Source organism: Lactuca saligna, chromosome 3 (genome assembly GCF_052625555.1).
Source record: "Lactuca saligna cultivar CGN05327 chromosome 3, ASM5262555v1, whole genome shotgun sequence".
In the NCBI taxonomy this organism is placed as follows: Eukaryota; Viridiplantae; Streptophyta; class Magnoliopsida; order Asterales; family Asteraceae; genus Lactuca; species Lactuca saligna.
In genome coordinates, this window is record NC_136419.1 from 122,859,009 (window position 1) to 122,886,903 (window position 27,895).

General features: G+C 40.8%; 1 pseudogene; it reads right to left on the bottom strand.

Annotated features, from left to right (window-relative positions):
* Positions 1-955: 955 nt before the first annotated feature.
* LOC145035933 (bZIP transcription factor ABI5 homolog) lies at positions 956-27,878 on the bottom strand (annotated as a pseudogene).
* Positions 27,879-27,895: the final 17 nt, after the last annotated feature.

The window sequence follows — 27,895 nt, forward strand, 5'->3', positions numbered from 1 at the left end:
AATGTTTTAAAAATTATATATTTTGATAGATTTAGTAATTTTCAAATTAAATAACGCATTAAAAATCTCATAATACAAAATAAAATACAATAAATAACAATGATGATTCATTTCACTAATATGTCAAATACAAATAATTATTCCAATAGTGAGTAAATGTGATAAAAGAAATGAACTCAAGAGAAGCAGAATTTATATACAATTGCATTATCTAGCTTACTATGTGCCAACAACTCTCTGTGTGTTTGATTTTGCTTGTGTCTTGTTTCCTCCAAAGCTTCTAGCCATTCCAAAGTATGATATCGTAGGGTTCATGTCCAAATCAAGTAAAACATTGCTAGCTTATATACATCAAGTCCTTGTCGTGAAGTCTTCGATAGATGCTTAAATACAATATCCAATCCTTCTAGTGGGCCCTAGAGATCATTATTAGCCATGTAGTAGGATCAACCTGCCAAAATAGTACACCAAATTAATCAGAAACTGAGATGCTACCTATAGGACAATCCAAAAACACATTAAATCCATGGACTTACTCTGGATCAATAATTGCACACACCAAAGTAATGAAAATAGATGTTTGTTGGCCACACGACACACATAACAAATGCAGCTAAAATGGCACATCCAATGAACTAGAAAAGAGGTAATGTGATCTAGACTTGTTTTCCTTGTCTATAGCAAATGAAACAGATGTTTGTGGATCAATAATTCAACATTCTGATATATATATATATATATATATATATATATATATATATATATATATATATATATATATGTATACACACGCACACATACACTCCAATACTAACTAAAACTAACACACTTTATACCTCCTTGTGTAAAAATGCTATTTTTGATGCATTTAACTTTTCAAATTCACACACATACATACATATAGCTAATATCATTAAGATTTTTTTTTTCTTTTCTTCATTGGTATCATTTAGATTTATAAACTGTATCTTGTTCCAAGAGGGTCAACTGCTAAATCTTGATGCATTGGATCAACTTTTCCAATTGCAAGAAGTGCATGAAGGGCACTGAAATTCAGTTTATAATAAATAATTCAATAAAGATTATGTAACATAATAAAGCTTTTACTTTTATAAAAGTTATGGCATAAAAATACACAAGATACCTTCCTCGAACTTAATTGAAGTCACCACAGACTAAAATTTGAATATCTGCACTTGCAACAATCTTTTCCAATCCTTTTAATAGTGTGTGAACCTTCAATTTTCACAATTATATATTTTTAAAGTTTTTAAACAAGAAGAAAAAGTGTATATATACAAACAACAAGAGATACTTATCTTCTTTGGTGTCATTTCTCTTCGACAAAATCTACACTAAAAGAAATGTACCCATGTATGTTAATGTCAAAACTCCTATGAGGGAAAAATGGTCATAATAATTCAGAACAATCCTGAAGAGTATTTTTGTACGAGTGGAAAGTGAATCTTGATTTTTTTTATATATATATATATATATATATATATATATATACACACACACACACACACACAACAAAACACAATATTACTGTATGTCTGTCTGTGTCTTCAAATTTCAAGCCTGGATCTGCTTAAGTCATTTGAATCTTGATTTCGCTTGCCACATGGCTTATTAGATAGATTTTCCTTCTCCTTCTCCTTCACAACCCCATTTTTATCAATCTCTTGCTCTTCCAAGGTTGTTTTCTATGAATTTGGATCCTTAATTTCCACCTTTGATTCAGGTTCCTTTCGTGACATATCTGGTAAACTTTTCCTCAATACATTGTAACGCTCTAAAAATTTCAACCAATTTAAACTTTTCAAAAACAACCCAGTTTCATTAAGTTTTTACAAAAAGGTTTTCCATACAATTATTTATCAGAGTCTTCCCAGAACCATATCATAAAACATAATCATGAGGAGCGGTATGATCACGGCTTTGCCTTGCCACGGTCTCCTGAAGTACCTGAAACATTTAAACCACAACTGTAAGCCCAAAAGCTTAGTGAGATACCCCCAAAATACCAACCACATAAACCATACACATAACTGATGGGTTTTGAGCATTCTAACACTTCCTAAGTGTACATGCAACCCTAATAACCTTGGATCTATGTTTGTCTAATTTGTCATGCAAAGTTGATTTCCAAGGTTATATTCCTATCTAGCATACATGGGGAACAATTTAAACATAAAGAATAGATAGAATAACTTACCTTGTTGTTGCTTGTGTTCCTTGAAACCTTGTGAGCCTAGCACCTCAAGTGGTGATGCCTCAAATGCTTCACACAACACCAAATGCTCTTGGAAGAACTTATGAGAGTATACTCACTTCTTCAAATCGGCCAAGCCCTCTTTTCTTTGTTCGACCGATTTTGGTGGAGATTCTGTTTCTTATATAGTGTTGACACATCTAGGGTTAAACCCTAATGTGTCATGACTCTTCATTTCCATGACCCATGGGTTTGTAACTCCCATGGAGCATCCATGGAGCATCCTATGGGTGGAACCCAACTTGATGATCCATGGAGCCTTTTAGCCCACTATACAAGATATGGATGATTTACTTAATCAACCCATATATTTAATTAGTTATCTTTTGATCACTTAATTAATTCTAAATTAATTCTTGATCAAACTAATCAAATAATATTATTAATATATTAGAACTTATAATATATTAATAATCTCCAAGCGTTATTTCTCTCATTTAGTCTATCCAATTGCATGGTGCCATGCAACCCAAATGGACCATGCCGAGTCGGGTCAAGTACATACCAGAAATAGTTATGGACTTAGACACCTTATCCAACAGTCTCCCACTTGGATAAGTCTAGTAACTATTACTGCAAGAATGACTTCAGGAACCGATCGGCAATCGTAGCTCTTTACAAGGTTTCTCGAAATTTGAGAAGATGATGGTACGCCATTTAAGATAAGTGATCATATAATCCTCTGTTCTAGATATCAGTCGGACAAATACATGGAACAATGTCTTACTTATTGTCCAACATTTGTTTCCCGATTTCCGATTTGTTTGACAAAGAACTTTATTGAACACATCAATCTAGTTCTGACCGGGCCCGGTACATAGGTCAAAACAAAATCATCGAGGGGCCCAGATATCAGCTTCTAATCCAAGAAGGAACAGATAAACTTCGACTCATATGTTTGTTCTACTACTCATTGAATTACACATAAGAGCACGATTTTATAACATCGAGTTACCAATGCGTTTTTCGTACAATCAATGCATAACCAACTCGTAAGTAACAAATCATATCTCTAGGTTTAAAGACTTATATGATATTACCGTCTCACGATCACTCAAGATAGGATTCCATGAAGTGATTCCAGTGAGCGTGGGTTGAGTCCAATGCTCAGAACTTATGACCACTCATGATTGTTGTAGCCTTGTCCCAGACCTCTACACCAAATCATGACAGTCTTGATTCATACCTACTTCCGACATATGACCGACTGTGGAGGTTTGAATAATATGTTATACCAAACAAAATTATTCTGGAAGTCAAAACATGCAAAAGAAATATAGTAAACGATCGACAAGAGATAGCAACACTTTACTCATAAATAAAACACTTTTATTCATCATCAAATGTCAATTACACTTTACAAATTTCGATATTTTCTAACTACTAAATCTAATATCATCCTTCAGCCCTATGCTCCGAGCATGCCGGAGATGCTTAACCCGAGTCAGTCCCTTCGTGAGGGGATCTGCTGGGTTCTCATCCGATGATACCCTCTTTGCCACGAGGAGTCCTTCTTCGATCCGATGTCTGATGAAATGGTATTTTCTGTCGATGTGTCTGGATCTCCCGTGATCCCTTGGTTCCTTGGCTAAGGCAACTGCACTTTCACTATCACAGAAAATTTCCATCGGCTCTTTAATAGCTGGTACAACTCCAAGGTCTCCAATGAAGTTCCTCAGCCATAACGCCTCCTTTGCCGCTTCGCTAGCTGCAATATACTCTGATTCACAAGTAGAATCTGCCACTGTCTCTTGCTTGGAACTCTTCCAAGAAATTGCTCCTCCATTTATGGTAAAGACCCAGCCCGACTGAGAGCGGAAGTTATCCCTATCAGTCTGGAAGCTAGCATCACTATACCCTACAACTCTCAAGTCATCACTCCCACCGAGGGTAAGGACCCAGTCCTTAGTCCTTCGTAGGTACTTGAGAATATTCTTTACCGCAATCCAGTGTGCCTTGCCAGGGTTCCCCTGAAACCTGCTAACCATGCTCAAGGCAAAGGCTACATCAGGTCGAGTACACGTCATAGCATACATGATCGAACCTACAGCCGAAGCATAAGGTATTCGACTCATTTCTGCTATCTCAGCCTCAGTGCTAGGGCTTTGTGTCTTACTCAGCTTGGCGCTACTCTGGATGGGCAACTCTCCTTTCTTGGAGTTTTGCATTCTGAATCTCTTCAGAATATTCTCCAAGTAGGTACTTTGACTAAGTCCAATTAGTCTTTTACTCCGATCTCTCAAGATTCTTATCCCCAAAATATAGGCAGCTTCACCAAGGTCCTTCATAGCGAAACACTTTCCAAGCCAGGAATTTACTTCCTGCAAGGTTGGAATGTCGTTTCCTATGAGTAGTATGTCATCCACATACAATACCAAAAAGCTAACTATACTCCCACTAGCCTTGACATATACACAAGATTCATCTTCACTCCTAGAAAAGCCAAATTCCTTGACCTTTTCATCAAAGCAAAGATTCCATCTGCGAGGTGCTTGCTTTAATCCATAAATGGACTTCTCAAGCTTACACACTCTATTAGGATACTCGTTGCTGACAAAACCCTCTGGCTGACTCATGTAAACATCTTCAGCCAGCTTCCCATTAAGGAAAGCGGTTTTGACATCCATTTGCCAAATTTCATAGTCATGAAATGCGGCTATGGCTAACAGAACCCGAATAGACTTAATCTTGGCTACCGGAGAAAAGGTCTCATCATAATCCACTCCAGGAATTTGAGAGAAGCCCTTTGCAACCAGTCTAGCCTTATAAGTGTGTACTTTACCATCCATGTCGGTCTTCTTCTTGAAGACCCATTTGCACCCTACAGTCTTTCGACCTGGTACAGTCTCAACCAAGTTCCAAACTTGATTGTCATACATGGATTGTATCTCGCTATCCATAGCCTCTTTCCATTTAGCAGACTCGGGGCCTGCCATGGCTTCCTCGTAGCTGTTAGGGTCATCTTGACTTACTAGTGTCTCATCACTAATAAGTGTCTCACCTTCTGCAGTAATATGGAATCCATAGTAATGCTCAGGTGCACTACTAACTCTCGTGGAACGCCTCAGAGGTACAGATTCGTCAATTGGCTCAACAGGAGTTTCCTCCTCAAGTTGAGGACTAGAGTTTGAAGTTCCTTCACCACTTGACTCTTGAATTTCTTCAAGATCAACTTGCCTCCCACTGTCTCCTTGGCTTATAAACTCTCTCTCTCGAAAGACTCCTCTTCTTGCTACAAAGACCACATTGTCACTAGGTCTGTAGAAGAGGTAACCAAAGGATTGCTGTGGGTAGCCGATGAAAATACACCTCTCGCTTCGGGGTTCGAGCTTATCATGAGTCTCGCGTCTCACGAAAGCCTCGCAGCCCCAAATCTTGATGTGGTCTAGTTTAGGTACTTTACCAGTCCACATCTCGTGAGGAGTTTTGGCAACTTTCCTTGTAGGGACTAGATTAAGGATATGGGCGACAGTCTCTAAGGCATACCCCCAGAATGAGATTGGTAGCGAAGCTCGACTCATCATGTAACGAACCATGTCCAACAAGGTTCGATTACGCCTCTCAGCCACACCATTCAACTGCGGTGTCCTGGGAGGTGTCAATTGTGAGACAATCCCACATTCCTTTAGATAGTCGAGGAACTCTGAACTAAGATACTCACCACCTCGATCGGATCGAAGCATCTTAATGTTCCTGCCCAATTGATTCTCGACTTCCTGTTTAAATTCCTTAAACTTCTCGAAAGTCTCTGACTTATGCTTGATTAAGTAGACATATCCATATCTACTGTAATCATCGGTAAAAGTCAAATAATAACGATTAGCATCCCTTGTGGCATGTTTGAATGGTCCACACACATCCGTGTGTATAAGGTCCAACAAACCTTCACCCCTTTCACATGAGCCTGTGAAGGGTGACTTTGTCATTTTTCCAAGTAAGCATGATTCGCAACTATCATTTGACTTTAGGTCAAACGACTCCAAGACTCCATCCTTTTGGAGTTGGCCTATGCGTTTCTTGCTTATATGTCCAAGACGACAATGCCATAATGATGCTTTATCCAAGTTATTATTATTAGAATCAATACACAAAACATTATTTCCTAAGTTATCTACAATAGATACAGCTTCATACACACCATCACAAGGTAATGCTTTAAAATAAAGTACATTATTAAAGAAAGCATTAATCGAACCAACTTCATTATCAAACGAAAAGGTGAAACCTTGTTTGTACAATGCATGAAAGGAAATAATATTTCTTGCCATTTCTGGCGAATAACAACACTTATTCAAATTTAAATTTAACCCACTACTTAGCGATAAAGTATAAACTCCAATCTTGGTGACAGGTGTAACTTTCCTATTCCCCATGATTAAGTTTATTCTTCCTTGCTCCACATTCTCACTTCTTCCTAGTCCCTGCAAGTCACAACAAATATGAATTCCGCAACCTGTATCAAGGACCCAAGATTTAGAATGGGGTGAGTTATTAGAAATGATAGTGTAAATACCTGCATGGTTGGGTTTGACTTTCCCATCCTTTACATCTTGCTGGTACTTTGGGCAGTTCCGCTTCCAATGAGCTTTCTCGTGGCAATAGAAGCATTCAGCCTCTTTTGGGTCAGAAGAAGGAGTAATGAAACCTTTCTTGGTTCCACTAGAAGAAGAGCCATCAAGGGTCCGAGCCTTGGTACCCTTTGAAGATCTCTTTCTCTTCCTCCCTCGACTTTCCCCGATTGCCAAGACCGGAGTTGTTTCTGGAGTAGGAGTGATAGCAACCGACTTCCCCTTAAGACCTGTTTCTGCGGTCTTGAGAAGTCCCTGAAGTTTGCTGAGGGTGACCTCTTCCTTGTTCATGTGATATGTCATGCGGAATTGATCATAGCACGATGGTAAGGAGTGCAAAATGATATCTATTGCAAGCTCCTCAGGGAAGTTCACATTGAGCTTCAGCAACCGATCCACATACCTTTGCATTTTCTGCATGTGGCTCGTGACGGACTCTCCGTCCTTCATCATGGTTGTTATCATGGAGCAGATGACTTCGTACCTCTCTTGTCGTGCACTTTGATGGTATCTTTCCATCAAATCTTGGTGCATTTCATAAGGGTAGAAGTCTTCGTAAGACTTTTGGAGTTCAGCTGTCATGGTGGCTAACATGATGCAAGCCACCTTGGTTGCATCTCTTTCATGAGTATGAAAGTCAGCGATCTCCTGGGGAGTTGCAGTGGACTCGTCAATTTCCTTAAGCTCCTTGTCAAGGACATATTCTTTGTCCTCGTAGCGAGTAATCATCCTGATGTTTCTGATCCACTTATTGAAGTTGGATCCATCAAAGGTGACTTTCCCACATAGACTCATAAGAGTAAAGGAGCCATTAGGATTCGAGCCAGAAGCATTAGTTGAAGACATCTGAAAAGAAGAACGAGTTTAGTTTAGATTTAAGAGAGTCCTTAATAAAACACCCAAATGTAATATTAAGGCTAGGATCCAATCACAATATAGTATAACTTAGAAGAGGTATGCCGTAATCTAAGCTATACCATATTTGAAAGGTAGGTGAATGACGATTCACCAATTTCCACCACGAAAACCGAAATATTAAATATTTAGTTTTTATTGGTTTTTAGAAATTCCTAGATTCTTTGAGATCCAATGAACTTTTCAAAGGCATGTTTCGATCTCGGAAGTGCCCTCCAGGTTTTGTGACTGGGATGCCGAGGATCACAAAACGAGGTGTGAAGTAACCATGCAAATTACTTGGTACCCTTAAAGTTTATCACTCAATCGATGTGCCGGTAAACCACACACGCTCCACCGATACTATAATAAACCTTAAGTCACCCTTTACCTACCTTGTTAAGTCCAAGTTAGTGTGCCGGTTAACCACACACGCTCCACCAACGACTCAGACAAAGTGTAAAGTGTAATTTCATGGATTAGCACCTTATTCACATTTTTCCTAAAGTAACTAAGATTGGGAATTTAATAAAACGTTTAGTTACTTTATATATTCATCATACTTTGAATGAGAATTTATAAGTCCTTGTCTTACCCGTTCGGCTAACGACCCTCCACCAGTCAAGCAAGCGGTGGGTGAGAATATACACCCATTAAGTCACCATTTTATAGGCAACAACCTTATACCCACCTTATAGACCGGCTTCGTGAATGAGGCGTACTAGCGGTAAGACGACTTGTTCTTATACATATATATATAATTATTAAATTATCATAATATAAGTATAAGGGTTGAATTTTAACTTTTAAAATTCTAGGGGTTGGAACTAAAGTTTTAACTTAACTTTACTTGTTCCAAAACTTGAGGGCAAGTTTTGTAACTTTCAAAACTTTTCATTTCTTGTAACTTATGAGTTTAATAGAGTCATAAAATGAAGACTCTTCATTTTTATAACTCTTGTGTTTTCTTAATGGTTTTTAACTCAAGTGACTCTTGGTTTTCCATAACTTAAGGATAAGTTATGGACTCCATTAAAACACATTATGATCAAGAATTAAACTACCAAATAGGTTACAAATAATTCCTATGATCATCTAAAACTTCATAAGAACAAGAACATGAATATGAACATAATCAAAAATTACATAAAACTTTGTAATTTTGATAACTAGTTGTTGTAAATGAATTAGCAAAACATTACACCACCAAAAACAAGTTTACATTTACTAAAACAGTTTAGGGTAATGTTTCTAATTCATTTTCCAGCAACTGAATCGAAATTCTGCACTCATTCGACCCTACTCGCCGAGTGCATGAACATGACTCGCCGAGTTGGTTGAAGATACTCATGGACTCGGCGAGTCCCCCCTATGGACTCGGCGAGTCCGATCGCAGACAGCAAATTTTCGATTCTGTTTTCAACTTTTAAGAACAAATAAGAACAAACAAGCCTAGGCTTTGATACCACTGATGGGTTTTGAGCATTCTAACACTTCCTAAGTGTACATGCAACCCTAATAACCTTGGATCTATGTTTGTCTAATCTGTCATGCAAAGTTGATTTCCAAGGTTATATTCCTATCTAGCATACATGGGGAACAATTTAAACATAAATAATAGATAGAATAACTTACCTTGTTGCTTGTACACAGAAGATCCATGCACCTCGGGTCTACTGTGTGACTGGTCCGCCCTACTGGGCCTTCAGTCCACCTGGTCCACCCTCAGAGTCTAGCCATATACATCGAGTCTACACTGTGATCGGTCCGGCCACACTAGGCCATCAATCCACCTGGTCCACTCTCTTTGAGTCTAAAGTATGACTGGTACGCCCGCACTAGGCCTTCAGTCGGCCTGGTCCACTCTCCGAGCCTCGGCACGTCTGGTCCGCCCTCGTGGGGCCTACAGCCTATCCTGAGCGCTCGCTGGGCCTTCGGGATAACCGGTCCGCCCAGGGTATGTTGTCCTACAGCACAAAGCAAAACCCGCCTCAACCCAACCCCAGTCCAACAACCATGTGCACATAACATGCAATCATATAACAATTCACATCTAATCAAACCGATCTAGCCGATCACATAACATAACATCATCCTAACTAGGATACCGACCTAACCGGTCACTAGCATAGCATCATCCTATATACCAGGATACCAACCTTAACCAGGTCTCTAACATATACCATCTAACTACCAGGATGAAAACATAGCAAAGCAACAACATAACAATGATATCTGGATTACAATCCGATAAAGAGCCAGCCTTGGTGCTGCAGACCCTGTCGATATAGTGAGGATAACTCACCTCGCAACTGCTGACGGAAGAGACAAGACCAAGCTGCTCCGACCACTGACACGATCTCCACCACCAGCCAACACCTACCACTGAACTCAAAATAATGCCAACAATTACCAAAATGCCCCTGGAAGTCAACTGGTCAACACTTGGTCAAAGTCAAAGTCAACCTTCCTAATTGACTCTACTTGCCGTATCAACCCGCTGACTCGTCGAGTCCCTATACTCAAAACTCCTAATCCATGATTCAACTCGCCGAGTCCAACAAACTCTGAGTCCTTTCTCACGCAACTCATCGAGTCGTCCCTTGACTCACCGATTCACATCTCAACCAGAAAGATTAGGGCTCCACGACCAGACTCGTCGAGTCCAAAGCAACCTTCAACATACTCACCGAGTTGTTCTTCCAACTCGTCGAGTTCCTGCCCATCTTCATCCAACTCACCAAGTTCACCCATGTAACTCGCCGACTACCTCTAGTTCTTAATCCATACAGTGGCTTTCCAAGCCATGCAGGGGCTCTAATCCATAAATCTACTCCTGTACAAGCCACCATCACGTAAAGTGGCAAACTTTACGTGAATCCAAGGAGATGTAAGCATAATACACTCTAGGGCTAGGGTTTGGGACTAAAAGGCTTCATCAACAACTCTTGAACAGGGACTTTATGCTCTTTTGGATCATCACTACTCTAGATCTGAGGTAACAACCTTAGATCCAACCTGAAAACTCAAGATAGCACTAGATATACTCCCAAAAATCCCACAAATGATAGATATAGATGGATAACAGCTCAAATAACAAATCATTACCTTACGAGAAGACTCCAACAGAAGAATAAGCTAAAACCTTGTAAAGCCCCTTGCTCCAAGCCTCTTAATCTTCAAAGATCTCTTCAACCAACTCTCCTTCAAGATCCAAATGCTCTCTAATTCTCTCTCAAATGAATATTAGGTTTTTTGGATTTCAAGGGAGAGTAAAGAGGCTAGGGAGAGGTTATTATGTTCTTTATATAAGGCTCAACCCCCGGCATTAAGGTTTTCTCCACACAGCCCCAACTCGCCGAGTCCAGTCGCCGACTCGCCGAGTTGGCCACTTAACACGCGACCAGAATCGCGACCCTACTCGCCGAGTCTACCCATGGACTCGCCGTGTTGACCATCCACATTTTCACTTTGAACCCTGAACTTGCACTCCTAAACTCAGGATGTTACAATTCTCCCCCAATTAAATTAGGCTTCGTCCTTGAAGCCTGCGACAACACAAATCCATAAGCTACTCTCACAATGGAGCACCTAGCATTGACCAAACCAGGTTCCTCAAAACACTACCATCGAAACCCAAAAACCCAAGCCGGCCACCGCCTTCATCCTCTGATAACCACACTTGTCAACCTAGTACCACTCCATGATAATTCACTCGTTCTAGATCACAACAGTCACTTGACTCTTACGAGCTAGATATAACCCTAAACCACCGGCATCCCAACGCGGTACCACACTGCCATCACTTTCCTCGACCGACATATCTTTCACCATATTCACTGCTGAGACTTATCCTGCTCTCTTCCTGAGTCCAAGTCTATCCCTTCCATGCTGATAGGATGACACATCCTTCAGCTTCAGAGCAACTCCCAAGAGTTCTCCTCCGCAATCACATACACATGTTGAACTGGCTGTAGCATCCTCGGGTTGGGAAAACCCGAAACACTGACGACACCTCCAAGCATCCCTCAGGATGAATTACCAATACATACATAATTCCTTGATCAAAACCAAACCGGGAATCCAAGGCTCCATCCTTGCATCACTTCCGAGCCTCTTTGGCTCTACACCCTCGAAATTCCTGCCGTGACCTCAGCATACTGTTGGATAAGGTGTCTAAGTCCATAACTATTTCTGGTATGTACTTGACCCGACCCGGCATGGTCCATTTGGGTTGCATGGCACCATGCAATTGGATAAACTAAATGAGAGAAATAACGCTTGGAGATTATTAATATATTATAAGTTCTAATATATTAATAATATTATTTGATTAGTTTGATCAAGAATTAATTTAGAATTAATTAAGTGATCAAAAGATAACTAATTAAATATATGGGTTGATTAAGTAAATCATCCATATCTTGTATAGTGGGCTAAAAGGCTCCATGGATCATCAAGTTGGGTTTCACCCATAGGATGCTCCATGGATGCTCCATGGGAGTTACAAACCCATGGGTCATGGAAATGAAGAGTCATGACACATTAGGGTTTAACCCTAGATGTGTCAACACTATATAAGAAGCATAATCTCCACCAAAATCGGTTGCACACAAAGAAAAGAGGGCTTGGCCGATTTGAAGAAGTGAGTATACTCTCATAAGTTCTTCCAAGAGCATTTGGTGTTGTGTGAAGCATTTGAGGCATCACCACTTGAGGTGCTAGGCTCACAAGGTTTCAAGGAACACAAGCAACAACAAGGTAAGTTATACTATCTATACTTTATGTTAAAATTGTTCCCCATGTATGCTAGATAGGATATAACCTTGGAATTCAACTTTGCATGACAAATTAGACAAACATAGATCCAAGGTTATTAGGGTTGCATGTACACTTAGGAAGTGTTAGAATGCTCAAAACCCATCAGTGGTATCAGAGCCTAGGCTTGTTTGTTTTTATTTGTGCTTAAAAGTTGAAAAAAGTCGAAAAATCTTGCTGTCTACGAGTGGACTCGCCGAGTCTATAGGGGGGACTCGCCGAGTCCATGTGTATCTTCAACCAACTCGGCGAGTCATGTTCATGCACTCGGCGAGTAGGGTCGAATGAGTGCAGAATTTCGATTCAGTTGCTGGAAAATGAATTAGAAACATTACCCTAAACTGTTTTAGTAATTGTAAACTTGTTTTTGGTGGTGTAATGTTTTGCTAATTCATTTACAACAACTAGTTATCAAAATTACAAAGTTTTATGTAATTTTTGATTATGTTCATATTCATGTTCTTGTTCTTATGATGTTTTAGATGATCATAGGAATTATTTGTAACCTATTTGGTAGTTTAATTCTTGATCATAATGTGTTTTAATGGAGTCCATAACTTATCCTTAAGTTATGGAAAACCAAGAGTCACAAAACCATTAAGAAAACACAAGAGTTATAAAAATGAAGAGTCTTCATTTTATGACTCTATTAAACTCATAAGTTACAAGAAATGAAAAGTTTTGAAAGTTACAAAACTTGCCCTCAAGTTTTGGAACAAGTAAAGTTAAGTTAAAAACTTTAGTTCCAACCCCTAGAATTTTAAAAGTTAAAATTCAACCCTTATACTTATATTATGATAATTTAATAATTATATATATATGTATAAGAATAAAGTCGTCTTACCGCTAGTACGCCTCATTCACGAAGCCGGTCTATAAGGTGGGTATAAGGTTGTTGCCTATAAAATGGTGACTTAATGGGTGAATATTCTCACCCACCGCTTGCTTGACTGGTGGAGGGTCGTTAGCCGAACGGGTAAGACAAGGACTTATAAATTCTCATTCAAAGTATGATGAATATATATAAAGTAACTAAATGTTTATTAAATTCCCAATCTTAGTTACTTTAGGAAAAATGTGAATAAGGTGCTAATCCATGAAATTACACTTTACACTTTGTCTAAGTCGTTGGTGGAGCGTGTGTGGTTAACCGGCACACTAACTTGGACTTAACAAGGTAGGTAAAGGGTGACTTAAGGTTTATTATAGTATCGGTGGAGCGTGTGTGGTTTACCGGCACATCGATTGAGTGATAAACTTTAAGGGTACCAAGTGATTTGCATGGTTACTTCACACCTCGTTTTGTGATCCTCGGCATCCCAGTCACAAAACCTGGAGGGCACTCCCGAGATCGAAACATGCCTTTGAAAAGTTCATTGGATCTCAAAGAATTTAGGAATTTCTAAAACCAATAAAAACTAAATATTTAATATTTCGGTTTTCGTGGTGGAAATTGGTGAATCGTCATTCACCTACCTTTCAAATATGGTATAGCTTAGATTACGACATACCTCTTCTAAGTTATATTATATTGTGATTGGATCCTAGCCTTAATATTACATTTGGGTGTTTTATTAAGGACTCTCTTAAATCTAAACTAAACTTGTTCTTCTTTTCAGATGTCTTCAACTAATGCTTCTGGCTCGAATCCTAATGGCTCCTTTACTCTTATGAGTCTGTGTGGGAAAGTCACCTTTGATGGGTCCAACTTCAATAAGTGGATCAGAAACATCAGGATGATTACTCGCTACGAGGACAAAGAATATGTCCTCGACAAGGAGCTTAAGGAAATTGACGAGTCCACTGCAACTCCCCAGGAGATCGCTGACTTTCATACTCATGAAAGAGATGCAACCAAGGTGGCTTGCATCATGTTAGCCACCATGACAGCTGAACTCCAAAAGTCTTACGAAGACTTCTACCCTTATGAAATGCACCAAGATTTGATGGAAAGATACCATCAAAGTGCACGACAAGAGAGGTACGAAGTCATCTGCTCCATGATAACAACCATGATGAAGGACGGAGAGTCCGTCACGAGCCACATGCAGAAAATGCAAAGGTATGTGGATCGGTTGCTGAAGCTCAATGTGAACTTCCCTGAGGAGCTTGCAATAGATATCATTTTGCACTCCTTACCATCGTGCTATGATCAATTCCGCATGACATATCACATGAACAAGGAAGAAGTCACTCTCAGCAAACTTCAGGGACTTCTCAAGACCGCAGAAACAGGTCTTAAGGGGAAGTCGGTTGCTATCACTCCTACTCCAGAAACAAATCCGGTCTTGGCAATCGGGCAGAGTCGAGGGAGGAAGAGAAAGAGATCTTCAAAGGGTACCAAGGCTCGGACCCTTGATGGCTCTTCTTCAAGTGGAACCAAGAAAGGTTTCATTACTCCTTCTTCTGACCCAAAAGAGGCGGAATGCTTCTATTGCCACGAGAAAGCTCATTGGAAGCGGAACTGCCCAAAGTACCAGCAAGATGTAAAGGATGGGAAAGTCAAACCCAACCATGCAGGTATTTACACTATCATTTCTAATAACTCACCCCATTCGAAATCTTGGGTCCTTGATACAGGTTGCGGAATTCATATTTGCTGTGACTTGCAGGGACTAGGAAGAAGTGAGAATGTGGAGCAAGGAAGAATAAACTTAATCATGGGGAATAGGAAAGTTACACCTGTCACCAAGATTGGAGTTTATACTTTATCGCTAAGTAGTGGGTTAAATTTAGATTTGAATAAATGTTGTTATTCGCCAGAAATGGCAAGAAATATTATTTCCTTTCATGCATTGTACAAACAAGGTTTCACCTTTTCGTTTGATAATGAAGTTGGTTCGATTAATGCTTTCTTTAATAATGTACTTTATTTTAAAGCATTACCTTGTGATGGTGTGTATGAAGCTGTATCTATTGTAGATAACTTAGGAAATAATGTTTTGTGTATTGATTCTACTAATAATAATAACTTGGATAAAGCATCGTTATGGCATTGTCGTCTTGGACATATAAGCAAGAAACGCATAGGCCAACTCCAAAAGGATGGAGTCTTGGAGTCGTTTGACCTAAAGTGAAATGATAGTTGCGAATCATGCTTACTTGGAAAAATGACAAAGTCACCCTTCACAGGCTCATGTGAAAGGGGTGAAGGTTTGTTGGACCTTATACACACGGATGTGTGTGGACCATTCAAACATGCCACTAGAGATGCTAATCGTTATTATTTGACTTTTACCGATGATTACAGTAGATATGGATATGTCTACTTAATCAAGCATAAGTCAGAGACTTTCGAGAAGTTTAAGGAATTTAAACAGGAAGTCGAGAATCAATTGGGCAGGAACATTAAGATGCTTCGATCCGATCGAGGTGGTGAGTATCTTAGTTCAGAGTTCCTCGACTATCTAAAGGAATGTGGGATTGTCTCACAATTGACACCTCCCAGGACACCGCAGTTGAATGGTGTGGCTGAGAGGCGTAATCGAACCTTGTTGGACATGGTTCGTTCCATGATGAGTCGAGCTTCGCTACCAATCTCATTCTGGGGGTATGCCTTAGAGACTGTCGCCCATATCCTTAATCTAGTCCCTACAAAGAAAGTTGCCAAAACTCCTCACGAGATGTGGACTGGTAAAGTACCTAAACTAGACCACATCAAGATTTGGGGATGCGAGGCTTTCGTGAGACGCGAGACTCATGATAAGCTCGAACCCCGAAGCGAGAGGTGTATTTTCATCGGCTACCCACAACAATCCTTTGGTTACCTCTTCTACAGACCTAGTGACAACAGGGTCTTTGTAGCAAGAAGAGGAGTCTTTCGAGAGAAAGAGTTTATAAGCCAAGGAGACAGTGGGAGGCAAGTTGATCTTGAAGAAATTCAAGAGTCAAGTGGTGAAGGAACTTCAAACTCTAGCCCTCAACTTGAGGAGGAAACTCCTGTTGAGCTAATTGACGAATCTGTACCTCTGAGGCGTTCCACGAGAGTTAGGAGTGCACCTGAGCATTACTATGGATTCCATATTACTGTAGAAGGTGAGACACTTATTAGTGATGAGACACTAGTAAGTCATGATGACCCTAACAGCTACGAGGAAGCCATGGCAGGCCCCGAGTCTGCTAAATGGAAAGAGGCTATGGATAGCGAGATACAATCCATGTATGACAATCAAGTTTGGAACTTGGTTGAGAATGTACCAGGTCGAAAGACTGTAGGGTGCAAATGGGTCTTCAAAAAGAAGACCGACATGGATGGTAAAGTACACACTTATAAGGCTAGGCTGGTTGCAAAGGGCTTCTCTCAAATTCCTGGAGTGGACTATGATGAGACCTTTTCTCCAGTAGCCAAGATTAAGTCTATTCGGGTTCTGTTAGCCATAGCCGCATTTCATGACTATGAAATTTGGCAAATGGATGTCAAAACCGCTTTCCTTAATGGAAAGTTGGCTGAAGATGTTTACATGTGTCAGCCAGAGGGTTTTGTCAGTAACGAGTACCCTAATAGAGTGTGTAAGCTTGAGAAATCCATTTATGGATTAAAGCAAGCACCTCGCAGATGGAATCTTTGCTTTGATGAAAAGGTCAAGGAATTTGGCTTTTCTAGGAGTGAAGATGAATCTTGTGTATATGTCAAGGCTAGTGGGAGTATAGTTAGCTTTTTGGTATTGTATGTGGATGACATACTACTCATAGGAAACGACATTCCAACCTTGCAGGAAGTAAAGTCCTGGCTTGGAAAGTGTTTCGCTATGAAGGACCTTGGTGAAGCTGCCTATATTCTGGGGATAAGAATTTTGAGAGATCGGAGTAAAAGACTAATTGGACTTAGTCAAAGTACCTACTTGGAGAAGATTCTGAAGAGATTCAGAATGCAAGACTCCAAGAAAGGAGAGTTGCCCATCCAGAGTAGCGCCAAGTTGAGTAAGACACAAAGCCCTAGCACTGAGGCTGAGATAGCAGAAATGAGTCGAGTACCTTATGCTTCGGCTGTAGGTTCGATCATGTATGCTATGACGTGTACTCGACCTGATGTAGCCTTTGCCTTGAGCATGGTTAGCAGGTTTCAGGGGAACCCTGGCAAGGCACACTGGACTGCGGTAAAGAATATTCTCAAGTACCTACGAAGGACTAAGGACTGGGTCCTTATCCTCGGTGGGAGTGATGACTTGAGAGTTGTAGGGTATAGTGATGCTAGCTTCCAGACTGATAGGGATAACTTCCGCTCTCAGTCGGGCTGGGTCTTTACCCTAAATGGAGGAGCAATTTCTTGGAAGAGTTCCAAGCAAGAGACAGTGGCAGATTCTACTTGTGAATCGGAGTATATTGCAGCTAGCGAAGCGGCAAAGGAGGCGTTATGGCTGAGAAACTTCATTGGAGACCTTGGAGTTGTACCAGCTATTAAAGAGCCGATGGAAATTTTCTGTGATAGTGAAAGTGCTGTTGCCTTAGCCAAGGAACCAAGGGATCACGGGAGATCCAGACACATCGACAGAAAATACCATTTCATCAGACATCGGATCGAAGAAGGACTCCTCGTGGCAAAGAGGGTATCATCGGATGAGAACCCAGCAGATCCCCTCACGAAGGGACTGACTCGGGTTAAGCATCTCCAGCATGCTCGGAGCATAGGGCTGAAGGATGATATTAGATTTAGTAGTTAGATAATCTTGAAATTTGTAAAGTGTAATTGACATTTGATGATGAATAAAAGTGTTTTATTTATGAGTAAAGTGTTGCTATCTCTTGTCGATCGTTTACTATATTTCTTTTGCATGTTTTGACTTCCAGAATAATTTTGTTTGGTATAACATATTATTCAAACCTCCACAGTCGGTCATATGTCGGAAGTAGGTATGAATCAAGACTGTCATGTTTGATTGTAGAGGTCTGGGACAAGGCTACAACAATCATGAGTGCTCATAAGTTCTGAGCATTGGACACAACCCACGCTCACTGGAATCACTTCATGGAATTATATCTCGAGTGATCGTGAGACGGTAATATCATATAAGTCTTTAAACCTAGAGATATGATTTGTTACTTACAAGTTGGTTATGCATTAATTGTACGAAAAACGCATTGGTAACTCGATGTTATAAAATCGTGCTCTTATGTGTAATTCAATGAGTAGTAGAACAAACATATGAGTCGAAGTTTATCTGTTCCTTCTTGGATTAGAAGCTGATATCTGGGCCCCTCGATGATTTTGTTTTGACCTATGTACCGGGCCCGGTCAGAACTAGATTGATGTGTTCAATAAAGTTCTTTGTCAAACAAATCGGAAATCGGGAAACAAATGTTGGACAATAAGTAAGACATTGTTCCATGTATTTGTCTGACTGATATCTAGAACAGAGGATTATATGATCACTTATCTTAAATGGCGTACCATCGTCTTCTCAAGTTTCGAGAAACCTTGTAAAGAGCTACGATTGCCGATCGGTTCCTGAAGTCATACTTGCAGTAATAGTTACTAGACTTATCCAAGTGGGAGACTGTTGGATAAGGTGTCTAAGTCCATAACTATTTCTGGTATGTACTTGACCCGACCCGGCATGGTCCATTTGGGTTGCATGGCACCATGCAATTGGATAAACTAAATGAGAGAAATAACGCTTGGAGATTATTAATATATTATAAGTTCTAATATATTAATAATATTATTTGATTAGTTTGATCAAGAATTAATTTAGAATTAATTAAGTGATCAAAAGATAACTAATTAAATATATGGGTTGATTAAGTAAATCATCCATATCTTGTATAGTGGGCTAAAAGGCTCCATGGATCATCAAGTTGGGTTTCACCCATAGGATGCTCCATGGATGCTCCATGGGAGTTACAAACCCATGGGTCATGGAAATGAAGAGTCATGACACATTAAGGTTTAACCCTGGATGTGTCAACACTATATAAGAAGCATAATCTCCACCAAAATCGGTTGCACACAAAGAAAAGAGGGCTTGGCCGATTTGAAGAAGTGAATATACTCTCATAAGTTCTTCCAAGAGCATTTGGTGTTGTGTGAAGCATTTGAGGCATCACCACTTGAGGTGCTAGGCTCACAAGGTTTCAAGGAACACAAGCAACAACAAGGTAAGTTATTCTATCTATACTTTATGTTAAAATTGTTCCCCATGTATGCTAGATAGGATATAACCTTGGAATTCAACTTTGCATGACAAATTAGACAAACATAGATCCAAGGTTATTAGGGTTGCATGTACACTTAGGAAGTGTTAGAATGCTCAAAACCCATCACATACATCCAACCCGGATGTGTTTCCATACCACCGGCGCAAACACACTACTCAACAAACATAATTGGAACACCTCCATTATACCTCCGCGTTACGGCTTTCACTTCTATGAACTTACACTCCCTCTCATAGCTACATACCTTTCCCTTTCCTTATCCAAGGAAATCTACTTGGCCGCCTTCTTACTACAACAAGTGCCACGGTGCTCGCCCAATACTACACCATTCCCTTATAGCATAATCGCTATCCCATGCACCACACATGCTCTGAATCTGCTCTCAAGGACTCTCGAGTCCATGCACTACCTTCCACTAATCATGATCAATACCCAGGGCCATACCTTTTGATGCCATCACATCACAACATACTCATTCCATCTTATCAACACATGCAGAGTCTTCAGCATGACTGGACCGCCTTACCAGGCCTTCAGCCAATCTGGACCACTCTCAGAACCTTCAGCATGTTTGGACCGCCCTCCAGGGCCTTTAGCCTGTCTGGACCGTCCTCTGGGCCTTCGGCCTGACTGGTATGCCCACCGGCCTTCAGTCTATCCGGACCGCTCAACTAACATTCATCATCCCGAATTATCCCTCCTGGAAAACTCTCCCGTGCATCTTGTTCTAGCCCTCTAGGGGCTCCGAACTCTAACTCCTTCCTCCATCCTCAATCCCAGCCTGATCCTAGGCGTTCCAAAATCAATCACCCTTTTTCCGAAACCCTTGATCTGTATCCCGCCTCGTTTGCTTGTCACTTACTCATACCAGCCTACGCTCTTGGCTGACAGAACTGCTGCTGAATCCCAAACAGCTAATCAACCTCTCATGCTTGTCAATCTTCCGGAGAATCTTCGGATTCTCCCCACATAGAGCACTGACTATCCACCACTGGTCACCATAATGGACCTCCCTTAACAACCCTTCACAACACATTCCCTTACACGCGAATTGATTCCCACTAGAACGAGCAACCTTCACAAAAACACATATCAACACTGATCATCTCGGACTCGAAAGAAGCCCGACCTTCAGGTAACCACTCCTCAGATTGCAGATATTACACGACATTCAGACCAAAACCCTGATTTCCCACTAATAATCCTCATGGATGATAACCAACGAAACTCCCAAAACCAAAACCCTTAACCATACCATAACCCTCAACGAACAAACGAATATAATACCAAAAATCACACAACGAGACTAGCAGATATACAATACTCCATAATAATCATAAGATAACAAGATATCAAAAAGGAAACATACCCGCAACTGCATCCGGCACTGCCCTGATCTCCTCTGCTGAAAGCTGAAAAGCATGACCCTGAGCCCTCGGGCGCTCCGCTCCACCCTGACCTCCACCCGTAATCCTCAAAGTGGCCGGTGCTGGAGCCTACACCAGTCCTGCAGCAAGTTGTGGACAGTTGACCCTCAAGTGTCTAACCTGATGGCAGTGATAACAAATCCTCAAATCCTGAACCGGGGCTGTCTGCCGATAATCCCTCGCATAAGGCCCCTCCTTTTCGCACTTGCGGTATGCACCACTAGACCTACAAACTCCGATGTGACCCTTCCCATACTTCCCACAAGTGCGGCTGCTCTGATCTCCCAATCTAGAATCAATGGCCTTGGACTATTTCGGTGCTGGCTGCGACTGCACCGGAGCCTGCTTCTACTCTCGCAACTACAACTCAATCTCTAACTCACGCTGCCTGGTGGCTTCTTGAAACTTTAACAAGGTCTCGCACCTCTATGTAAACACAAACTTCCTGATATCCCTCTTGAGCATACTCAGATATCGGGACATCTAAGCCTACTTCGAAGCAAACTCAGGGCAAAACATCGCCCTCTTAGTGAACAACCTGGTGATCTCCATCACCGACTCCGAATCCTGCTTCAGCTCTAGGAACTCCTGAGCCAACCTCTCTCTCTCAACCCGTGGAACATAACGAGTGATAAACATCTCCCAGAACTGATCCCATGAAACCGCAACCCTCTGCACATCCGAATATGACCCCATGGTCAATCTCCACTAATCCTTCGCCCCGAGCCTCAACAGGTTCAGAGCACACCTCACTCTCTGATTAGCAGGGCATGAACATGTAAAGAAACACCCCTCCACATCTGACAACCATCTCCTAGCAACAATCGGGTCCTGAACTCCATCGAAGGTAGGCGGCTTCGTATTATCGATGTCCTGATATGGAAAACCTCTACATGCTCCTCCCGCTGCCGTTGTAGCTGCCGCGACAGCCGTCTCTGCAAGAGCTACATAGCGCTCATCAAAATACTCGACCATGGCGGTCTTGATTGACCCAAACAGTTCTGGCAACTCAGCCCCGAACATCGCAACAACCTCATCATGTAGGATCTCACAAATCCTAGCATCCAACTCGTCTGTGCTCATCTGACCAATAACACCCTGACCACCCTCTCCTACTCCCGATCCCGATCCGGGTCCGCTCCCAGCATGACTCGTAACCACCATACTGAAAATACCTCAAAACATCAGATGCTCTCCCAGAACCCCGGGAACCAACTCCCAACCCCACCCTATAGGTTGTGGCTTCCTTGATATGTGTATGGGTCCTGTGCTTTCATTAGTACGGGCCCATACAACCTTCCACACCTACCCATATTTATACCAAGTATCACCAGAACACCCTAGTGATGATCACACATAACAAGCACTCAACCCTCACTCCTAGAGGAACACTGGAAATCTCATACAGAAAGAAACCCTAGGCTAGCAGGCATCATAAATCAGACAACACTATCATGAAATTCTGGAAGATCCCTAGCCTAGTACTAGCATGTTGTTCTATCATATATCAAAAACAAATATCTTGTATGGTATTTTGGGGATACTTACTGGCTCCAGCTGATCGTACTTCTGCGTCCTCTTTTACACATTTTGAAAACCATTTTAAATTCTCTTTAGAAAACTCTCCTTGATTTGAGAGTGGATTCACACGAATGTTCCTCCAATTCACTCAAAACAAGGCTCTGATACCAACTTGTAACGCTCTAAAATTTTCAACCAATTTAAAATTTTCAAAAACAACCCAATTTCATTAAGTTATTACAAAAAGGTTTTCCATACAATTATTTATCAGAGTCTTCCCAGAACCATATCATAAAACATAATCATGAGGAGCGGTACGATCACGCCTTTTCCTTGCCACGGTCTCCTGAAGTACCTGAAACATTTAAACCACAACTGTAAACCCGAAAGCTTAGTGAGATACCCCCAAAATACCAACCACGTAAACCATACACATAACATGCCATATCATAACAGAACACAGAACAACATGCACTTCAGGACTACTGTGTGACTGGTCCGCCCTACCGGGCCTTCAGTCCACCTGGTCCACCCTCAGAGTCTAGCCATATACATCGAGTCTATAGTGTGATTGGTCCGCCCGCACCGGGCCATCAATCCACCTGGTCCACTCTCTGAGTCTATAGTATGACTGGTACGCCCGCACCACGCCACCAGGCCTTCAGTCGGCCTGGTCCACTCTCTGAGTCTATAGTATGACTGGTACGCCCGCACCACGCCACCAGCCTTCAGTCGGCCTAGTCCACTCCCCGAGCCTCGGCACATCTGGTCCGCCCTCGTGGGGACTACAGCCTATTCGGACCGCTCGTTGCGCCTTCGGGATAACCGGTCTGCCTAGGGTATGTTGGCTTACAGCACAAAGCAAAACCCGCCTCAACCCAACCCCAGTCCAACAACCATGTGCACATAACATGCAATCATATAACAATTCACATCCAATCAAACCAATCTAGCCGATCACATAGCATAACATCATCCTAACCAGGATACCGACCTAACCGGTCACTAGCATAGCATCATCCTATATACCAGGATACCGACCTTAACCAGGTCTCTAACATATACCATCCTAACTACTAGGATACAAACATAGCAAAGCAACAACATAACAACGATATCTGGATTACAATCCAATAAAGGGCCATCCTTGGTGTCGTAGACCCTGTCGATATAGTGAGGATAACTCACCTCGCAACTGCCGAATGAAGAGACAAGACCGAGCTGCTCCGACCACCGACACCATCTCCACCACCAGCCAACACCTACCACTGAACTCAAAATAATGCCAACAATTACCAAAATGCCCCTGGAAGTCAACTGGTCAACACTTTATCAAAGTCAAAGTCAACTTCCTTACTGACTCTACTCGACGAGTCAACCCGCTGACTCGTCGAGTCCCTATGCTCAGAACTCCCAATCCACGACTCTAGTCTCCGAGTCGCCCCAAGACTCGCCGAGTCCAGAAAACTCTGAGTCCTTTCTCACTCAACCCACTGAGTCGTCCCTCGACTCACCGATTCACAGCTCAACTAGAAAGATTAGGGCTCCACGACCAGACTCGCCGAGTCCAAGAACAGACTCGTCGAGTCCAAAGCAACCTTCATCATACTCGCCGAGTTGTTCTTCCTACTCGTCAAGTTCCTGCCTATCATCATCCAACTCGCCGAGTTCACCCCGTGTGACTCACCGAGTACCTCTAGTTCTTAATCCATACAGTGGCTTTCCAAGACTGCAGGGGCTCCAATCCATAGATCTACTCCTCTACAAGCCACCCATCACGTAAAACTTTACGTGAATTCAAGGATATCTAAGCATAATACACTATAGGGCTAGGGTTTGGGACTAAAAGGCTTCATCAACAACTCTTGAACAGGGACTTTATGTTCTTTTGGATCATCACTACTCTAGATCTGAAGTAGCAACCTTAGATCCAACCTCCAAACTCAAGATAGCACTAGATATACTCCCAAAAATCTCACAAATGATAGATCTAGATGGATAACAGCTCAAATAACAAATCATTACCTCAAGAGAAGACTCCAATAGAAGAATAAGCTAAAACCTTGTAAAGCCCCTTGCTCCAAGCCTCTTAATCTTCAAATATCTCTTCAACCAACTCTCCTTCAAGATCCAAATGCTCTCTAATTCTCTCACAAACGAATATTAGGGTTTCTGGACTTCAAGGGAGAGTAAAAAGGCTGGGGAGAGGGTATTATGTTCTTTATATATGGCTCAACCCCCGGAATTAAGGTTTTCTCCACACAGCACCAACTCGCCGAGTCCAGCCGCCGACTCGCCGAGTTGGCAACTTAACACGCGACCAGAACTGCGACCCTACTCGCAGAGTCTACCCATGGACTCGCTGAGTTAACCACCCACATTTTCACTTTGAACCCTGAACTTGCACTCCTGAACTCGGGATGTTACGTACATATTACATAACAAGATTTGTAAGCATCTATCTCACTAACATTTGAGTGGGGAAAATTGAAATATGCTTTGTACTTTATTTTTTACCTATAGCAGCAACCTACTTACATACCTACATCTCTTTACCAATAATTGCAATCTATTTGATTATTATGTTTTACTTATAATAACACTTATAAGTTATACCTACCATAATAGCAATGTACTTTATTTTTTACCCAAAATGGCAATGTTGCATTTTTCTACATATATATAGGAGCATTTTAAGTTAGCTACTACATAATACTACTATCTATAAAGAAAATATAAGTTTGTTGATACCATGAGTGACATATTGCTATTATTGGTAAATAAATGTAAGGACATCGCTATATTGTTATTATGGGTAAAAATAAAGTACAATGCCTATATCAATAGAAAGAGTAAAGTATGTTGTTATTTCCTGCAATATGCCCCTAAAAAGAAGGGAAAAAAGGATACCAGAAGTACTTGGAGGTCTAATTTTGGCCTTTGTAACACGTCGATTTGCTTTTCAATCATCAAAACTGCTACTTCCACTTTTTGTTTCACTTGAACTCCCAGAGCTCCTAAAGTAAGTCCACTTTTACAAGCTACAAATACAATATTATATGAAAAGATATTACATTTATATATATATATATATATATATATATATATATATATATATATATATATATCAACAGATACTATCTGGACCTTTTCTTTGATCTTTTTCCAGGCAACCGTCTCTTTTCTTTCCGTTTGTTATTACGTTGTTTGACTTCTTTCTTTGTTGACCTCTTCTTCCTCCTTTTACCACCAGCAGATGAACTTGAAGAATCGGAATCAGCTTCTGATTCTGACTCGAAATTAGAATCGGAATCACTCTCGAAAGAATAAGAGTCAGAATCTGAATCTAATGGTGAGTACTTCCTTTGTTTCCTTAATTTCTCCTTGACAGTTGATCCACAATGTTTTTTTACTCGCCCATCGGAATTGTCACCAGAAGAAGTATCTTTCTTCACAGTTTTTTTTCTTTTTACCAATAAAGAAAATGTAACAATAAATTATATAATCAAATAAATGTTATTCATGGTTAATAAATAACAACAACAATACCTTTTATGGGTTCCACCACATTGTTCTTTTTATCTTCAATAACTTCACCACAATCCACAATTTTTACCACACCAGAAGGTTTTCCATCACTTGTTCCCAACAGCTCAATCTTCTTATTTGTCTCCATCCCCCTTCTTACCTTACCAAAAACAACATGTTCCCTGCCATATGATATAACTAGTGAAAAAAGATAGGGTTAATAAAAAGATTATAAAATCAAATACTTTCCCTTCACCATCAAACAGCAGATTGCTTTAATATATTGTTCCCAATCAGGGGCAGTAAGAGCAAAGCAAATAAATTGATGTTTGTTTTTTAAATAATAAATTAAATTGGCCTTAATATGAGTTGATACATTTAGGGGTAGTTTGTTTTTTAATAATAATGATAATACAACAACACTTACAATAATAATAATGCAACAACAAGACAAGACTAGATTCACTGACCTGAAATACATTCCTCTCCCCAACAATTGCTCCATTTACAAACTTGGTGTTGTCCATTGTGATATTTGCTTGTGCAAATACCATTTGGTTAATACCCATCCCACTCAGTGTTGCTGAGGTCATTAACTAAGAAATACACAAATAAATTAAGGTCATTAGCTAAGAATACACAAATAATTTCCAGATCTTATCACAGTAACACCACATACAAGTAACATTCCCATTAAGACATTTCCTGTAAGGAAGAGATTGGATAACATGAAAAAAAGAGAAAGGACTATGAGAAACAGATATAAATACCTTCTGCTTCCTGAGTCTTTCATTTTCCTCTTCCAAACGTGAGATTTTGTTCTCCAGCTCATGTGTGTAAGCCTGTTAAACAATACAACATTTTCTCATCACGTATTTATAAAAGGTAAAATTGTTTCTGTTTTCTTGCTCGAGAGCGTGCAGTAGATTCCCTATTCTTAATCATTCTCTTTTTCCTCCTTTCCACAGTCTTCTCTATAACATCTCCAGAAGTAAATCATTTCCTTCCAAACTCAAATACACTCCCCATCAAAGGGGTAGGAGACACTGCCATATGTGTCTCCAGATAACCAGTGTCTATTACATTCAGGGGGAGGGGTTGTGGTACTTGATAATGGCCTGACATAACCTCATGTTGTTGTGGAATCTGGGGGATTTGGTAGTTCATCCACTACGCTTCTTGTGGATCAAGATTATGCTCATGTTTTTTCTTACCAGGAGAAGAAGATTCAGACACGATCCCTGCCTTGACAAAAAAGTCTTTGAGTGTCATCTCACCAAGAGTAGCTTGTCTCTTACAACTACTAGTATTATTAATGTTACTCTCACTACCATTCGTCTTCTTTTTCTTATGAGTTTGTTGGATATCTTGCCAAACCTCATCGACTGTCTTCTTGGTTAAATCCTTGGTGAATGTAAGGCTCAATTGTCTAGGCAAAGATGAAGCAGAAGCAAGTTGGGTGAGTTCGGAGTAACCAGGGGAGGAGCCATTGTTGATTCCTTGATCAGCTTCGGCACTCCAAACATTCGTCAGAAACTCATCAAGGTTCATACTACTGAATGGTTTCCCTAAATCGCCTAATTTTTGCTGAACCTCATCTAAAGTTAGGTTATGTTGAGATCCTTGCCTTGACAATCCATCGAACACAAGTTTTTGTGTTCCACCGTTCGATCCCATTGTCTGAGTCCCCATACACGGATCGCCTGACT